Below are 18,987 nucleotides of genomic sequence, written 5' to 3'. Positions count from 1 at the left end.
TAATGTTGTGTTAACAAGTGAAGCAGTGACTGATTTGCAGTGGGGAGCTATTTCAGGATAATCTAGACAATTCCCTAAATTTAAGCCATACAGAGATGTCTATCTAACCTATTCCTTAAAAAGATTTAACCAAGCTGTATCCTTTCTGATGAGTAGTTGATTACTACACAGTAGGTTGATGTGATGGTTGCTTTTCCTACAAGACTACGATATTAAGATACAATATGTAAAAGGTTCCAAAAATTTTGTACCTGATGCTTTATCGAAGTTTCCCATAGGAATGGAAGAATTAAAATGTACGGAAAGGCCCAGCATTATTTTTGCCATGAATTTTATGTCAGCAGAATATCCGAACATCACTGCAAAGGAAATGGCTCAAAGAATAACAAGGAATATCCATCATGATCCTTATTTCACAGAAACATTTTCTATGTGAATCCAGAACTCGTTATCTCCTAATCAATTAGGAAAATGGAAAATTGTAGATCATAAGTTTTTTGGAGAGACAGTGTAACATCACAGCAGTGGAGCTTATGTATTCCGAAGCTAATGGAAGATGAACTTGTATGGTATGTTCATACAGAATATGGACACTTTGGAATCAAAAAATTTATGTTCCATATGAACAAGGTTTATTATTTCAAGAAACTAGGGAATAAAATAACATATTTGATTATAACCTATGAAATGTGCCAGAAAGTAAAAGAGAATGATAATCATGTGAAATACAAAATGTATCCTATATTCCTGAGTCATTACACGACCTCACAGTGGCAGATTTTTTTGGACCAATTCCACAATGAAAGGAAGAAGTATCATATATTTTGGTTATTATAGAACGTTGGCCAAAATATGTTAAACTGTATTCCATTAAAAGAGCAAATACTTTATAGAAGTAGATAGACCAAAACAGTTTCTTACAGATAATGGACCATAATTTGTGAGTAACGAATTTAGAGAATTCCTAGTGTGGGAAGGTATGCAACAAGTGTTAATATCCAATTATAACACGTCATCAAATCCGAGTGAGAGAGTGATGAAGGAAATTGGAAAATTATGTCCTACTTACTGCCATGAAAAATATACTTTGTGGGCATCAAAAATTAAGGATTTTGAACTTATCCTAAATGAATTACCCCATTTGACGACTCTGTTGACACCTTTATAAGTTATAGGCAAATCTTTTGTAGGACAACCTGTCATTAAGTGTTTTAATTGGCCTGAACAACCTAGTGTCAATTTCGAAGTAAATCAAGAAATAGTTTCTAAAAATTTAATTGGGAAGGCGCCACAAAGAGTAAGCAAGCGTAACGAAAAAGCTGTGGAAACCCAGTACCAAGTTGATGACCTGTTTCTTACAAAACAACATCTTCCCAGCTCTAATCTGAAGGAAGAGACTCATAAGTTTTCCAAAAATATGAGGGACTGTACCAGGAACAAATGGTGGTCCATCCTAAGACGTTATTTTTAATAGATCCCACAACTGGATTAGAGAAGGGTAAATACAATGTAATGGATGTAAAATTGTATATCCCCCAGGGATCTTAACATTCTAAGTTAATGGGTGAAGTAACGACTGTCGGATCCCAAGTTGTTTACTGTTTTTTTTTCCAAATAGTTCCCTGCATCGAATTCCTTTAAAATCTAGAACTATTCCTTAGTCTTTTTGCTTAGAAAACTGGCTATGACTATGAAATAGAGAATAACGTAAGAGACTCACAGAAAAAAGTGATATCTATACGAAATAAACTAAATTGACTATTACATTTGTGGAAAATATAATAAGATGTGACTAGCTAAACAACTGTTATACCATATTGTATACATTTTCTATTCTGCATAGAGTATTTTATACCTTTTATGAGATGTGTTATAGATGGGAGGGTTTGTATAAATTTTGAAAGGGGTGGGTATTGTAGCTAAAGTCATGGTTTACAAGAACACATACATCATGACTAACACAAAACACACATCACACCTTTCAAACAACCCTCACAAACAAGTGTGCCTGATTTTTCATCATTTGCTGTTTCTGTAGGGCTGCTAGGATTTACTTTGGGGACTTCAAAGGGTGGAAGTCGTTACAAGTCCATTCTGTAGGGGACGATTTAACACCAAGCCTCCTCCGGTGTCTCACTCAAAGTACCTGAGGGGTAGGGATCCTAGGGAAGGGGGATGGGAAGGGTTTCCTGTATTTGGGGCTATCTTCTTTCTCTTCTTTGATCCTAGCATCCATATCTATTTTTTCCTTTCTTACTTCTCATTTGAGAACCTGTCTATTTTTATCTCTTTCCATATTCACAAACTTCTATAGCTGAAGTCCTTCCTTATTTCTGTGGTTACTAAAAACTTAATCTTATCTTTAGATAACATGGTCGAAGAATCAGACTACATGAACACAGATCCACATATACACAAATATACACATCTACACAAATATACACATCTACACAAGCATTAAATCACATAAGAGGAAGCCTATCATGGTGTGAGAAGTGCCAGGTGTTGTAGGGAAAATGTGTACACATATGGAAATATGCACACATATATAGGAAGCTACGACAGTTCTCCATTGAATATAGATAAGAAGAGGTGCACATACATAACAAACAACTATAAAGTAGTAATGAGTAGTGGATAAATAAGAGAGAGTCATGAGCAAAGAAAGGAAACGAAAGTAAGAGTAAAACTATTCATGTTGATCATTAAGAAACATCAGTGTAATGAATACTCTGATGAATTGAAGGATAGTGGTATGTAAGTAGTATATGTAAAAATAGTATCTACTTAAAATATAGAAGTTGATAAGTAGAGGAGGACTCTTGGGAGTAAATGACATATTAAAGCATGAAAGCGAAGTTTAAGATAGATTTATATCTTTACCAAAAGATAATTATGGTATACATAGAAATGTTTGCTAGGGTAATGAACTGGGAGGCCTACTCAGAAAGGATAAGAAGGGTGTACCTAGCATTCACTAAGTATAAATATATCGTTAGTTGACGAAAAGTAAAGTTTGTATGTCTACTTATTTTATAAGTAGAAAGAGTGTAAAAATTCCTGTACCTAGCATTATTCGACGGAGAAGAAATCAAGAGGGTTTCCAGGAGCTGGCCATTCGATAAAGAGGAGTGGCTGCAACTTCCAAGTAAAGAAGTGTAAGGTGGTTTGGGGGAATAACCCGATATAACCGACATCCAAACTCACACTTTAGATTGTCAGAACTTATTTTTCTGTTCTTTCTGGTATTTCAGTGTTCTCTCTCTTGATTATTACGCTGTGTGCCATGTTTTAAGTTTCCAGGTGTTCAAATCTCATGCAATGGAGGTACCAACAATCAGTGTTTCCATGTTATCCTGCATAGTATATCTCCCTGTCCCAGGGTTGTGGGCGACTTTTCCATAACTCTCCCCATTTGCTAAGCTTCATTAGTCAGTCCTCTTCGTTTCCCTTCACCCTCCTGCCTCTGGAGAAACTGCCTCCAAAATCATACTTTTCCACATCTTTTTTCTTTCTCCTCTGTTGCCGCTTGTTGAGGGGTTTTTGTATATATTCATTTATACATGTGATGATGTTTATGATATCTTGGTTTACCTCCTGTTTCCTGTCCATGTCTTTTCTTGACATATTATATTAACCCAGTAAATAGCTGTATAATATAATACCTACAACAATGATTTATCCCACATACCATGAGGCCCATATTACCCAGAACTCAGTTTACATATATTACTCTTACATACAATACATTAGGTAGCACTTTTTTCGTTCTTTTATATTCATGTCATCCTTGTATTATATATATTTTAATACAAATCATTGCAAGGCTTCTTATGTTCTTATTATAATCTACACTAGTAGGCTACATGTTGCACATACTTCCATTACTCTATGACCTAGACCTCAAGACAATATGCTTAATGTGATTTTTCTGGAATGTAAACCTGTTTTGTAGGTTGGTTTTCTCAAATTTTTATATTGCACATAGTGTTTTCTTGTTATGTCTTGGTTATGTAGTTTGTCCCTTTATTTTACTTTTTAGTCAATTTATCACTTATTATAAATCAGCATTGACAAATTTTAAATCAATTTTATAAAGTGTAACAACCATTTTATACTGAAAACTTTAGGTAAATTTGCACATTAGCACTGCCCAGTTAAAACATTTATGAGATATATTATGTTGTACCACAGCATTCATTATAATTGTGTTAACAACCTAAATACATTTTTTAACAAACTTTTCACATTCCCTAAGATTATTTCATCATTACTATCACTAACTTTCTGCATATGGTATGGCTGTTCTTCTATTATCTCTAAGATTTTGCAATTGTAAGACATCATACACATTGTCAAAACAAGTGTAAAAGCTTTCAATACTATCACAGTGTTTTAACTTAAAATTGTATTTTTCCTTGGTAGTGACAAATCTTTTCTAACATAACAAATGTAAATTATTTTCTCTACATATGTTCTATAATGTTGCAATAATTTTGTAAGCTTGGGGTGGATGTAAACAAACTGCTATACTTTTGTGGGTGCGCACAGACAAATAGTTGCGTGTGCACAGTACAGGGGCAACGGCAAAGACTCTAGTGTGCACGTAATCATTTACTCTTTGCTTTGTGTTTGTTTTGTTTTAGATGGTCTATGTTAATGTCTGGCTCATGGCTTCAGAATAAAGTTGAACATTAAGAATAGGAACGAGTCTATCATTAATAGAATGGAGCTACGTAGTGGCTACGAAGTGGTGACCCCAAAGTCAAAAGAACACGTACGGCAAGAGGCAGAGGAGAAGGACAACGAAGGTACACTACAACATACACCAAATGGCAGAAGCTCTACAGCACGATCAGTACACCGGCAGGGTACGCTGCGCGATCTGGTTCAGGAGTTATGGAATGACGTTCGACACCACGGAATGGATTCAGCAGAGCGGGACAGTGATATTACCAGGACAAAATGCACGGCCGGAACACATATACGAGAGGAGGATTCGCTGGGACAACATATGAAAGTACGCCCGGCGCCGTTCCTGGCCGATAAACCGGAACTTTGGTTGTCCATGTTAGAACTGGCATTCGTGCATAATCAGGTAACTGATGACTGGGAAAAGTTCATGATAGCGGCAAACAGTCTGGATGCCAGGGCAGCGATATTGGTTCAAGAGATAATTAGATGGCCACTGGAAACGCAGCAATATACAACATTGAAGGGCTTTTTAATAAGCTGGCTTACTAAACCGCCAGATCATAGAATCTGTCAGGTGTTCTGAGGTGAACGTAGAGGTGACAGAACTCCCTCCGAATATTGGAGGCATTAGCGTGGATGAGTGACAGAAAATGAACTTTCTAACACTACACTTCATTCTGTTTGGGCAGCACAGCTTCCCTCTGCAGTAAGAGCAGCTGTGGCAGCGAATGACAGATATGATACACAAGCGCTACTCCAACTCACCGACAGGGTTCATGCGACGGTTGAACCAAAAAGTTCTCTCAGTATAGCAAAGGTGGAGGCGACGACGGAAGAATACGAATCGGCGGCGATTAATAAGCAGCGGCACGCTGCTACTGGTACACAACTTCAAAAACACAAGGGCCAGTTAGAGGGGCTGCAGAGGCAGATGGAGGCATTGAGAGCTACCGGTTCGGAGATCCTGCTGACACATAAGGACAGCGGAGATGCCGGGAAGGAACAGTTGTGTTGGTATCATCAACGATTCTGAGAGCGAGCCTCAAAGTGCATTCTACTTTGCAGTCACGCTCTCTGCGTAAATAACATGGAGACTGTAAGTACAGATGTTTCTTTATTAATGGTATCTCGGCGACTTTATGTTCGGGATGTGACTGCTTCGTGTTATTATTTGATAGACATGGGGTCTGATTTCAGCACGTGGCCAAAGGGGAGATGTACTTCCCTCAGTGACAGCACATCATTTTGCCTCAAGACTGAAAATAAACAGCCCATAATGATGTATGGCAGTTGTGTCAGAGAAGTGAATTTAGGACCTAGTATTATTTGTCATTGGACTTTTGTCATTGCAGATGTGGCAGAGTGCATATTAGGAGCAAATTTTCTATATGCATTCGGTATTGCGGTGTACTTTCAGTTATCGCAGCTTAGAAGGGGCAAAGAGGTGATGCATGGTCATGTACGGATAATCACAGAGAAGGTACATGGTTCAGTTGGAGTTACAGAAGTATGCCGACTTAGAGAACCATCAGCCCAGCTGATAGCCAGGGCGGCCAATCATACAGTTCACCACATAAACACCATGCCCGGGCCTCCAGTCTCCCTCAGACTGAGATGGTTGGCCCCAGACAGATTTGCAGACACAAAAGCTGAGTTCGAAGAGATGTTGGAAATGGGAGTGATACAAAAGTCTGATAGTGCATGGGCGTCACCTTTACATTTAGTGCAGAAGAAAGATGGAAGTTGGAGACCTTGTGGTAATTATAGGTTGTTGAATGTCAGTACGATACCTGATCGGTATCCGGTTCCCAACATTCACGACTTTAAAAATAAACTGCCTGGAACTGAATGTTTCAGTGTAGTCGACTGTAAAAAAAGCATACCATCAAATACCGGTGGCTGACAGTGACATACTGAAGACAGCAGTCACTACACCATTCAGTCTGTTCGAGTTTTTACGCATGCCATTTGGTTTAGAAAACGCTGCTCAGACATGGCAACGTTTCATCGATGAGGTGCTGTGAGGGCTAGATTTCACTTTCGCCTATTTACACGATATACTGGTGTTCTCAGCGACAGCAGCCCTCCACGAAGATCACCTCTGGACAGTTTGCGAGAGGCTACATACTTATGGTGTAGTGGTAAATGACACCATATGCAGTTTGCGTAAAGATCGGGTAACTTACCTGGGTCACACAGTCTCAGCAGCTGGCATCCGTCCTTTGGAGGAGAAGGTTGAGGTTATGCAGCAGATGCCTCACCCGTTAGATTTGCAACAGTTGCGGAAATTCCTAGGTGTTTTAAATTTTTACCGCAGACATCTGCCCGGAGCTGCGGCTTTACAAGCACCACTCACAGAGGCTTTGGCAGGCACGAACACCGGGAAAAATCAGAAGCTACAATGGACAGCAAGCATGCAGCTCACGTTCGAGCAGATCAAGAAAAGCGTAAAGCAAGTGGTTTTACTAGCCGACCCAGAGAAAGATACGAAGCTAGCTATTGTTGTTGACGCAAGTCAGGTGGTGATTGGGGCAGTGTTGCATCAGTGGACTGCTAGTCACTGGCAGCCTTTAGGATTCTTCTCCAAGAAACTCACAGACTCACAGCAGAAATGGAGTGCGTATGATAGAGAACTGTTGGCTGCTTACAAATCCATAAGGTATTTCCGGCCTTACGTGGAAGCCAGACCATTCACATTGTTTACAGATCGCAAACCGCTCACTTTCACATTCCGCAAGTGTACGGATACTTCGTCACCTAAACAGTTCAGGCAACTAGAATATATAAGCCAGTTCACTACTGATTTACGACAGATTAATGGGGCAGAGAATATGGTGGCAGATTACTTCTCATGAGTTGCGGCAATAAAGTATTCAGTGAACTATGCTGCAGTGGTGAGAGAGCAGAAGGATGATGCACAACTGCAAGTTTTTCAGCAGAGCACACCCACCGGGTTGAAGTTATAAAAACTGTGTCCGGAAGGTGAGACAATACAGTGCGATACCTCACAGAGACAGCCTAGACCGTTTGTGACGGAGAGTTTGTGCCAGAAAGTATTTGAAGGGTTACATGGTTGGGCTCATCTGGGACCCCTGGGACCCTCAGCAAGTGTAAAATTAATGACAGAGCGTTTCATGTGGCCAGGAATTAAGAGAGACTTTTGAAGTGGGCGCAGACGTGTCTGAATTGTCAGCGATGTAAAGTGGAATGCCATGTGGAGAAGCCAGTGGGTAAAATTGATGGGCCAACTGGTCGTTTCGAACATGTGCATCTGGATATTGTTGGACCGTTGCCAGTGTCCGAAGGCTATCGGTATCTATTGACAGCAATTGACAGATTTACGAGATGGGAAGAAGCAATCCCCATTTCAGACATATCAGCAGAGACAGTCGGGCATTCTTGACGACGTGGATAGCACGCTTCGGATGTCCGGTACATGTCACAATGGACCAAGGACGTCAGTTTGAATCCTCCTTGTTCCTGGAGCTGGCAAACATGTGCAGGTTCCGCCGTCACCATACCACAAGTTATCACCCGGAAAGCAGCGGCATCGTAGAGCGGTGGCACCGAACACTTAAGGCCGCATTAATGTGCCATGGCAAGAATTGGTCAGCAGCACTGCCACTAGCGTTACTAGGCTTATGCACTATTTCCAAACCTGACCTCGGAGCATCTTGAGCGGAATTAGTATACGGGGAAACCTTACACTTTCCCGGAGAGTTTTTTCAGAAGAGTACAGGAAAGACAGACCTACCATACTTGTTAATGAGAGTAAGGGCTCAACTGGCCGAGCTTAGGCCACAACCAGTGACATGGTATGGCATTAGGCCGTCGTTCGTACATCGAGAATTGAGCAAGTGCTCGACTGTAATGTTGCGAACCGACGCAGTCAGAACTCCATTGCAGCCGCCATATACGAGACCTTATAAAGTACTACACTGTACAGACCAGGCCATGACTATCCTAGTTCGCGATAAGGGTGTTACTGCGTCAATAGACTGGGTGAAGCCAGCTCACTTACTGCTAGAAGATGTAAGACAGGAAGAGGAGGCGGGCCTACAGCAAGACGAGGGGCCCCTACAGGGTGCAACGGATGATCGGACAGCAAGCCTTATGAAGCCGCGAGAGGATACGACGAGGGAGGAAGTACAGAAGGAAATTCGCACAAGAGCTGGGCGAAGGGTCCGGTACAAGTTTCCGCACATTCCTGGAGCTCTGCTCTTCAGGGAGGGGGCTGTGTGGGAGCACACAGACGAATAGCTGCATGTGCACAGTACAGGGGCAGTGGCAAAGACTCTAGTGTGCACATAATCATTTACTCTTTGCTTTGTGTTTGTTTTGTTTTAGATGTTCTATGTTAACATCTGGCTCGTTGCTTCAGAATACAGTTGAACATTAAGAATATGAACGAGGTTATCATTAATAGAATGGAGCTATGTAGTGGCTACATTCTGTATATGGCTTAACATTGCTCCAACATTATATGTTATTATACACAAGACTGCTGCCATTTGATGAGATTCTTTAATATTATGTAGTTCGTTTAACAATTTTATGACAGTTCGGAGCCAGTTATCAACATACATGCATCTGATAGTAGTGTATGTACTCTGTCTGATGGATTTGACACCTCTGTGCCTTGCTGATACTGTTATTATTTATATTGTAATGTACTTAGTATGGCATTGGAGTGTCTTTTAATCAATGTCATTAGAGTTAACATAAAATTTTTTAGTTCTTTCTCTCGTGTGATATTTTTAATTTCCAAACAAAAGATATTATAATTATAGGTGATTTTAATGTTGACTTTCTTACAGATAATATGGGAAGAAATAATTTATCACATTTAATGAACTCTTTTTAACTTAACAGCACTGGTGGATTTTCCCACTAGAGTCACAGCTAATTCTACAAGTCAAATTGACAACATCTTCTTAGACAGCAGTAGAATTCTAAACATAACTGTAAAACGTATATTGAATGGGCTCTCAGACCATGATGGTCAACTACTTTCAATTGATAATGTTAGCCCTCTTTGTAAGAACAATTGCAGTAAAACTTTCAGACTAATTAAAACACAGTCTATCAATAGCTACTGTAATTCCCTACAAGAAGTAGACTGGGACCAGATTGAGCTCTTTGACAATGCTAATGAGAAGTACAATGCTTTTCTAAATGAATTTATCTGCCTATTCGAAGCAGCCTTTCCTAAAAGGACTGTCAAATTCAAATGCGAGACCTAATCTAATAAAAACTGGCTAACTCTGGGCATTAAAACGTCTTGTAGAAGGAAAAGGAATCTGTATGCCTCACTCAAATCCAGTTACAGTGTAGAAAAGGAAAAACACAAACTATACTGCTCTATCCTTAAAAAAGTTCTAAGAAGGGCAAAGAGTATTTCTATAAAATCAGAAACTGATGTTTCTAATAACAAAATAAAAACCATATGGGGCATAATAAAAAGGGAAACAGGTAAAATCCCTGCTGCAGAAAACCCAATAGAAATTAAAACAAATGATACCATTCATGACAATGTTGAAATAATCACTGACATTTTTAACAACCACTTTCTGGCATCAGCGGAAAAAACTGGAAAAACATGTTCTGTTAATGAAGCCATGTTATCCCTTCAAAAACCTATTAATAAAAAAACCAAGCAGATTAAAGTGTCTCCTGTCACAGTACATAAAATTGAGAATGTAATTAGAGAGATGAAGAGCAAGAATTCTGTTGACGTAGATGGTATATCTCTGAAGGAGTGCTATAAGCCGATAAGCAAAATACTGTGCCACATATTCAATGAATCCATCTAGCACAGGATTGTTCCTGAGAGACCAGATTATGCTATTGTCAAACCTCTCTTTAAAAAAGGCAATAAAGCCGACGTTTCCAACTATTGGCCTATCTCCCTTTTACCAACCTTTTCTAAAATTCTTGAGAAATTGATTGAGAAAAGACGTCTTGAACACCTCATGCATTGTAAGGAATTAAACACTAGCCAGTTCGGATTTCAACAGGGTGTATCAACAGAACAAGCTATTTTTTCCTTCACCCATCAAATCTTAGAGTCTTTTAATAATAAATTATCTCCTGTTCATATCTTCTGCGACCTTTATAAGGCCTTTGATAGTGTTACTCATGAAATCCTCTTAGCAAAGGCTGAATATTATGGTATAAGTGGTTCAGTTGGCTCATGGATTAAATCCTACCTAGCTGGAATAAATTAGAAGGTCATCTTGAACGACTCTGAGGGGTACTCAGTGTCATCTAGCTGGGGCTCTATTGGTTGTGGTGTTCCTCAGGGCTCTGTACTTGGCCCCCTTCTCTTCCTCAACTTTATCAATGACCTTCCCTTGCATACTAGCTTTAAAACTCACTTTACTCTTTTCACTGATGACACCTCTATCCTCATCAATAAAACTCCCTACCTCAATCTTGAGGAATCAGCCAATATTGTATTTAGTGAAGTATGTAATTGGTTTGTAAATAATGAGTTCTCACTGAATGTTAATAAGACCCAGTTTGTGCATTTCTGGCTGGCCGGAGTGGCCATGCGGTTCTAGGAGCTACAGTCTGGAGCCGAGTGATCGCTATGGTCGCACGTTCAAATCCTGCCTTGGGCATAGATGTGTGATGTCGTTAGGTTAGTTAGGTTTAATTAGTTCTAAGTTCTAGGCGACTGATGACCTCAGAAGTTTAGTTGCATAGTGCTCAGAGCCATTTGAACAATTTTTTTTATGCATTTCCAAGTAAGGAAAAAAGTTGAGGATCACTTAAGTATTACACTGAATGGTAGTGAGTTAATACAAGTTGAGTCAACCAAGTTTCTGGGTGTACACATTGACAACAGTCTAAAATGGTCTGAACATATTTTGCACCTCCACAAAAAACTCAGCTCAGCAACATTTGCTGTTCGTATTGTTTCCACTGTATGTGATGAAGGCACAACAAAAACTGCTTATTTTAGTTATTTCCATGCATTATTGCTGTATGGCATAGTTTTCTGGGGTAATCAGCCACTATCCAAACAAATATTCATTGCCCAAAAGAGAGTTATTAGGATAATGAGCAGAGCCCAGCCTAGACATTCTTGTAGGAACCTTTTCAGAAAATTAGGGATACTGACAACTGAATGCCAATATATCTACTCCTTGTTATGTTTCATCGGTAAAAATGGACAATTGTACAAAACCAATGATTCATACCATACTCACAGTACCAGGAGGAAGATGGACTTCCATTATGAATCAAAAAACCTTACTAGTGTACAAAAAGGAGTCTATTACATGAGCTGTAAGGTGTTCAATACTCTCCCACCATCACTGAAATTACTTATCCACAAACTTCCCAAATTTAAACAACAGCTCAAACAGTATTTATTAGACAATTCCTTCTATTTGGTAATTCATTTTTCATTTACTAATTTGATGTGCTATTGTGCATTTCGATACTCACAATCACTGTTAACATTACTGTGTCTTTCATTTAGGTATTAATATCTACCTTATTTTTTAATGTAATTTTTTTCTATACCGATAATGTGTATTTTCTCTTATACCAGATATCCTCTTGCAAGAGGTACTTTTATGTATTATTTTTATATTATTTGTAATAATTCTGATACATCCTACATCCATTCGAATGCCTCACAGTATTGGATCTATGGGATATAAATAAATAAATAAATAACACCATGTTTTCAATGGCCAGGTGCCTATGTGCCACACTTAGTGGCTTATAATTTGCATATCTGATGATATGTAAAACTGAGTTAAAGTTTTGTCCAAAATTAGTTATTGCAATTGAATTGGTTGGTGGAGGAAGGAACTAAGCCACATTTTTACATAAATATATTAAACAGACCAAGGCACACCTTACTGTCATGAAACGAAATATGTTTGGCTTCTCCCTGTGGTAATAACAGTAAATCAATTTGTTACATGCTCAGGAAAAACCTTCAAACTAGATAGTGTTGGCCTGTAGCATGCAGGTGCAGGAAGCGTAACAAAACACTAACGTGGTGCCAACTTGTGATGATGTTCCCTCCTTTATTTTTTGTTTGTTGTTGTCCTTGGTGTTGACATACTGGCTGAAAAAAAAGGGTTGGGTGTGGAACTACTTTCTGTAAATGATTGTATCCAACAGATGCACATTTGCGTTTTACAGCCTTTAGTTTCACTGTTCACAACCCCCCAATATTACATAGTTATATGGCCAGCGCACTGTTGTTTTAATTTTCCATAAGCCTCATTAATAGGTTGGAGGCGAACATCCACATGCTACCACAATAGTTTACTGTTGAATATCTACAAGCAGTAAAAATAACAACCACATAGTTCAAAGTTATTTTGGAATAATTAGGTATGCTTGGAACAGACAATGTCATTGCCTTAACACAAGGCCTATTGGAGTAACACTTATTACACTGTTAAGTTAATGCATTGTTGTTGTTCTAAGCAACACAAGTTACTCATCTTAAACTTGGTCATGGACTGACTGTCTCGTGACCAAAAATTTGGCCCTTATATATCCTCACAGTAATAGGTACTGAAACTTCACATTGTTTGATGTCCAATTTACAAAAATTACAATTAAAACTTACCTCAATAAATTAACCGAATACATCAAAAAATTCCGTCTTTTTAACAGTTTCTTATATTACATGGGTTAAGCTGAATTATTTGTTTACATAATGAAATTAACCAATATCGTTACACAAACAATACGTTCGACAAAACTGTTAATTACTTTGAAATTAATTAAGTGCTAGTTTGCTAACATGTTTCCGACTAGAGCCAAATAGATACTTTAGAAATACTAGCATTTTGTCTTCCAAATGTTTACAATTATTACAGAATTTATATTTGTTTATATGTCTACAATAGAATTTAAGTTATGAAACAATCACTGGTTTCACCTTGCAATGAAAGATACTTACCATGAATAGTTCAAATAAATTAGAAAATCAATTACACACCTAAAACTAAGCACAAAATTAGATTGGGTGTTATGTTCTTTAAAACTGAGGACAACCATTCTGTTTTACGAAAATGCAGATTATACTCACTTATGTTAATGATAATTAGTCAGAACTGAAAAAAATGAATTTAAGGAAGCAGATGGCAAAACAAGAAGGGAAGTAAAATCATTCCAGTTTGCTCCACCACATCACCCTCTCATTGGATTGACCAGATAGATATTGCTAATAGCTAACTGGACAAAAATTACCTCTGCCAAAAATCCCAGTGCAGGAAACATTCTATTTATGTCAGCTGTGGGTTAACTTTTTTTTCCATGTGTTCCACGATGTACTTGTATCATGAAGGTGAAGCAAACAAGGGAGCAAATGAGGTCTGTTCATTCCTGTACCACAACATTGAAAACTGTGCGTCTAAGAATTTACAGAAGTACACCTGCTCTCAGACACAGTACCTGTTCAAAATAAAAGTAAAACTGTAGTAAGTATGTGCCTTGCATTGACAGACACTGAAAAATTTTAAAAAATCACTCACAGATTTTCCTAAAGGGTGTAGTGTTACCTTTTCTTTTATTATTTTCTCATTAACTATTGAAACAACATCGCTTTGTAACGTAATTTTAATTTTCACCAAAAGCACATTCAACGTCGCCGAAAAATACACGTCTTTCGTAACAAGACAAGAGAGAGAGAGAGTCCTCCTTTAGTTCTTAAAAACAAAAAAACTACGCAAAAGTAAAAAAAAAAAAAAAAAAAAATTATTTATAAAATCGGTCGCTGGCGCAGCGCTCTTCTGCGTGCGCGATCGTAAATTATAACTTTGCGGAAGTCAAAGTACCATTACAATGCCTCCTCTACTGACACGCTCCGCAAGCGAGCGTGGCAGTATAGAAAATTTACATAGATACATACATATATGAGAAAATAAGAAATTTACATATTACAAAAAAATATTTCTGAGCACAATGCGCTTTGCATATCAGTCTTTGTATACAGTCCTTTTGGTGTGTATCTTCTTTAGGAGTCGTAACATTAATGTCTTTGAATTGCAGCGTAGTATCGTTGCTTAGCACAGCGTTTGAATTCAGTTCACATGATTCATGTTTACAATGGAATTAATTCGAACAATAAATGTTTCTATTATATTGCTCCAATGTCTTTAAACGTAGTATCGGATTCTGAGTGTGTGTATACTGCCTGGATCTCTTACGTGTGACTTGAAAAAAATCCAAAGTTTGTTCAATGTGTCAACACGAAATTGTGATCTCCAGCAGTCGAATTTTGGTGGCGTCTACCGGGGTATAAATGGTCAATGAGGGCACAGGAAACACCTCACTGCCTACGACAGGTGATGAGCTTGTCTTTTACACCAACCTGAAGACCTGCCGGCTTCCACACCATACACTTCAAAGCATATTGACACTACGTAAATATTTCTTGACCAGTGTTCAATCACGTTGGTTTCTTCTATGCATTTTCAGTTCCATTTATATGAATCATGTGCTACGTGCACAAGTCCTTTGCAGTTCATCAACATCTCCTTAAAATACATTTCTCGATACAATAAGTACATGAATATACAAATATTTACAATTACTCATTACATGAGATACATTGTTGTCATATAGTACATATACAGAATTAAATGAAAAATATAGTCAATTTTTTTTACGTTACATTCAATATCATTGTGCTGACATGTGAATTACATTACATTCAGATTGAAATATACATTTTATTTGTTAGCTCATTCTTTTTCCGTTACACTTGCAACATTTGAAGATAATTGTGGCAACTCGCTAGAATATTCAACTTAAAATTCATCTTGCCTCCTGGAATAAAATTTACACATATTTCAAGCTTCAAGACAGCCCTCTGTAGGAGGATAGGTTCATGGGATGGTTGCTGACTACATAAAATACTAGTAAAGTGATCCCCTACAATGGACTACACAAAATAAAATACATGTTAACTTAATATAACGTAGAAGTTCCCATACCTAATACCGTTTCTAAGTGTGGTGTCCCCACTATTGCTGTTTCTAAGAGTGGTACCCCTCTATTACCGTTTCTAAGAGTGGTGCTCCTCTAAATATCTTAGGATCCTACAAGTATGTACATCAGTGTGGTAAGTGTACACACACACACACACACACACACACACACACACACATATATATATATATATATATATATATATATATATATATATATATATATATATATATAGTTCAAGTCAATCATGTTCCTATAAAGTTTGTGTAGTTCATCTCCTTCCTTTCATGGGTGTCAAGCAATATAACTAAATGTTTTACTTAATAAATAAATAAATAAATCTTCTAAGATAATTGCTGCTGCGTTCCATGCTGTATATCCATTCTGTATTTACCTTGTGGTACCTGTAAAATTCTATTCATAAATAAATATTTGTGTATGTCTCTCCATACTGTCAGATAATCACGAATTATATAATGTCCAATATTTCATCAACATGTATAAATTTTTCTAAGGGAGGGATGAGAGTATGAGCCGCAACAGAGGACTGACGTTTTGTTTTCTCCTTATTCTCCTTTCTATTTAATGGTGCATCAGTTCAGTTCAGTAGATGAGCTTTAATTATGTCATTAGATGACTGCTAAATATGTTCTCTTAAATAATTCTTTCGATCTGAAGTGTCAAGCCCACATAACTCCAAAAATTTCATTACAAGTTCCCATTAGATTAGTGTTAAAGTGTTATAGATTTAAATCTTCTGGTATATTTCCAACAGTGGCTGCTGTAAATAATTCTTTCCACATAAATCTATACTTTCACCTTTAGTTATAAGAATATATAAGACACCACATAAGTTATTATCTCAGGCATACCAATCTTTCAATAAATAATATTCTTTCCACTACTTTCATTCTGTATTCCATGAGTACATGTGATATAGCGTTCAAATCTAGTTTCTCTCTTCTCAACATATTCTCAATTACTCATAACATTCTTACCTACCCATTATTCATTCTTCACAAAATAACATATACTTATTCCTCAGCATTATATATATATATATATATATATATATATATATATATATATATATATGTTTTCCTCTTATTCATTACCACTTACTTTTTACTTCAACAACAACAACAATAATAATAACCTTTTCTCATCTTATATTCCATTTACCTCTCCATATTACTATTTATTCTCTTATTAAACTAAAATTACATTCACTCATTCAGTCACTCACATCACTCATATCAACATTACTATTATCACATGCCTCCTAAAGAAAATAATTCTGTTCAGTTCTCTGCCTCCTCTAATGTGTATATGCCTCAATAGCAACTCCTCTTATAACCAAATATCTTATTAGCTATTGGATGGTTCACATTGGTTTCTAGACTTACCTGCATTCATTAGATTGTAAGTATCTGTATAACTTAAATGTAGGCTCATCATAACTGTATATCATATTAATTATCGTCTCATTAGATAACATTTTACTGTATGTATTTTTTCAAATGTCTGTGTGGATGTAGACCTCTGGGTTTATGTGTTAATGGATATTCTAATGAATAACAGCCAGGGTGAGGAATATTTGCAATTCGGTATGGTCCAGAGTATAAGATCTGCCATTTCCTGTTTAAATGTTTCAGTTTTGTGGGTTTAGGATGTGTTCTTAGTAAAACTAACTCATCAACTTGAAATGTTTGTGCTTTCCTGACACCTCTGTCATATTTCTGCTTTCTTTCCTTAGCTTTGTCACATAATGTTGTGTAAGCTTGTCTTACCTTTTCTTCTAAACTAACAGGATTTGTTGTTGCTGTAAATTTAGGTAGAGGGTCTGTCCATTCATTTCTTTCTGTTTTATCCATAATTAATTCAGTTGGTGTGTGTCCAGTAGAAATGTGAGTTAAATTGTTCACTATTTGTTCAAATGGTGCTAGGTATTCTACCCATTTTGTGTGCTTCTCTGGTGTGTGTGTTCTCATAAACTGTCCAAATTCTCGAAATGTTCTTTCTACTGGGTTACCTGGTGCATGAAATCTTGAAATTAAAATATGTTTAACATTCTGTTCTTCAATAAAAGTCTTCCATTTTAAACTGGTAAAATATGCTGCATTATCCGTGATCATAACTTCAGGTTTTCCTATTCTTACAAAATAATCTGTTAATAGATGTCTGGTAATAGCAGTGGTAGAAACTGAACATAAGGCATATAATTTTAAATACTTTGTGAAAACATCTAACACAGCAAGGATGTATTTCATTCCTCCACGTGCTTGTGGATAGGGTCCTGCAATATCTAAAGAAATCAGCTGTAATGGCCTCTTAGGTATGATTGGGTGCAATTCATTCATGCTTGTGCGATTAGAATATTTGGCTTTCTGACATATGATGCATTTCCTAATATTACTCAATACTCTTCGCCTTAAATTTGGAAAATGGCAATATTGTATAATATTATCTGTACATTTGGTTACACCATAGTGTCCCCAAGTTCTGTGTGTAAATAAAATAAAATCATCAACATGAGCTTCAGGTAAGCAAACACACCAATGCTGTGATTCAGGGTTTCGTCGGTGAAATAATACTTCTTTGTGTAACGTGTAATATTTTTCAAGATTTATTCTTTATCTGGATCCACCTGGGATCATTGTCCTGCAATGTGGCTAACTTCCTGCACATGTTTTTGTAGTAAGGTGCAAATGTATTGTCATACATGAGTAAAATTTTAAAATCTGATGTTTGTTCTGTCACATCTGAAAATCCTTGTAGGCCTTGTGGCAAACGAGATAGAGCATCGGCTATAATGTTGGATTCTCCTTTTATATATATAATATAAAAATCATATTCTTGTAGTGATGCACACCAGCGTGCAAGACGTGGATGTAATAACTTGCATGATAGCAGGAAAGAAAGAGCTTGATGATCAGTATAAAGCTTAGTACGTTTTCCCCATAGAAAGTAGCGAAACTTGCGAAATGCCCACACTATGGCAAGTGTTTCGCGCTCGGTCACTGAATATGACTTTTCGCATTTAGTGAGCGTACGGCTAGCAAAACTTACAGGTTTGATGACTGTTTGTTCATCTTCTACATGAATTTGGAATAAAAATGCTCCGAGCCCATAGGAACTTGCATCTGTTACTAGGCAAAAGTCTGACATCATGTCAGGATGACATAACAACGGTGCATTAACTAAAGCATCCTTAATCGCTTCAAAATCTGTCTGACAGAACTCTGTCCATTTCCAAATATTATTTCTTTTGAGTAAAGATAGAAGATGTGCACTGTTAAGAAGGTGGTAGGGTACAAATTT

The sequence above is a fragment of the Schistocerca cancellata genome, chromosome 5 (genome assembly GCF_023864275.1).
Source record: "Schistocerca cancellata isolate TAMUIC-IGC-003103 chromosome 5, iqSchCanc2.1, whole genome shotgun sequence".
NCBI classification, from domain to species: domain Eukaryota; kingdom Metazoa; phylum Arthropoda; class Insecta; order Orthoptera; family Acrididae; genus Schistocerca; species Schistocerca cancellata.
The sequence above is the reverse complement of the archived record's forward strand: the minus strand, read 5'-3'. Positions refer to the sequence as shown.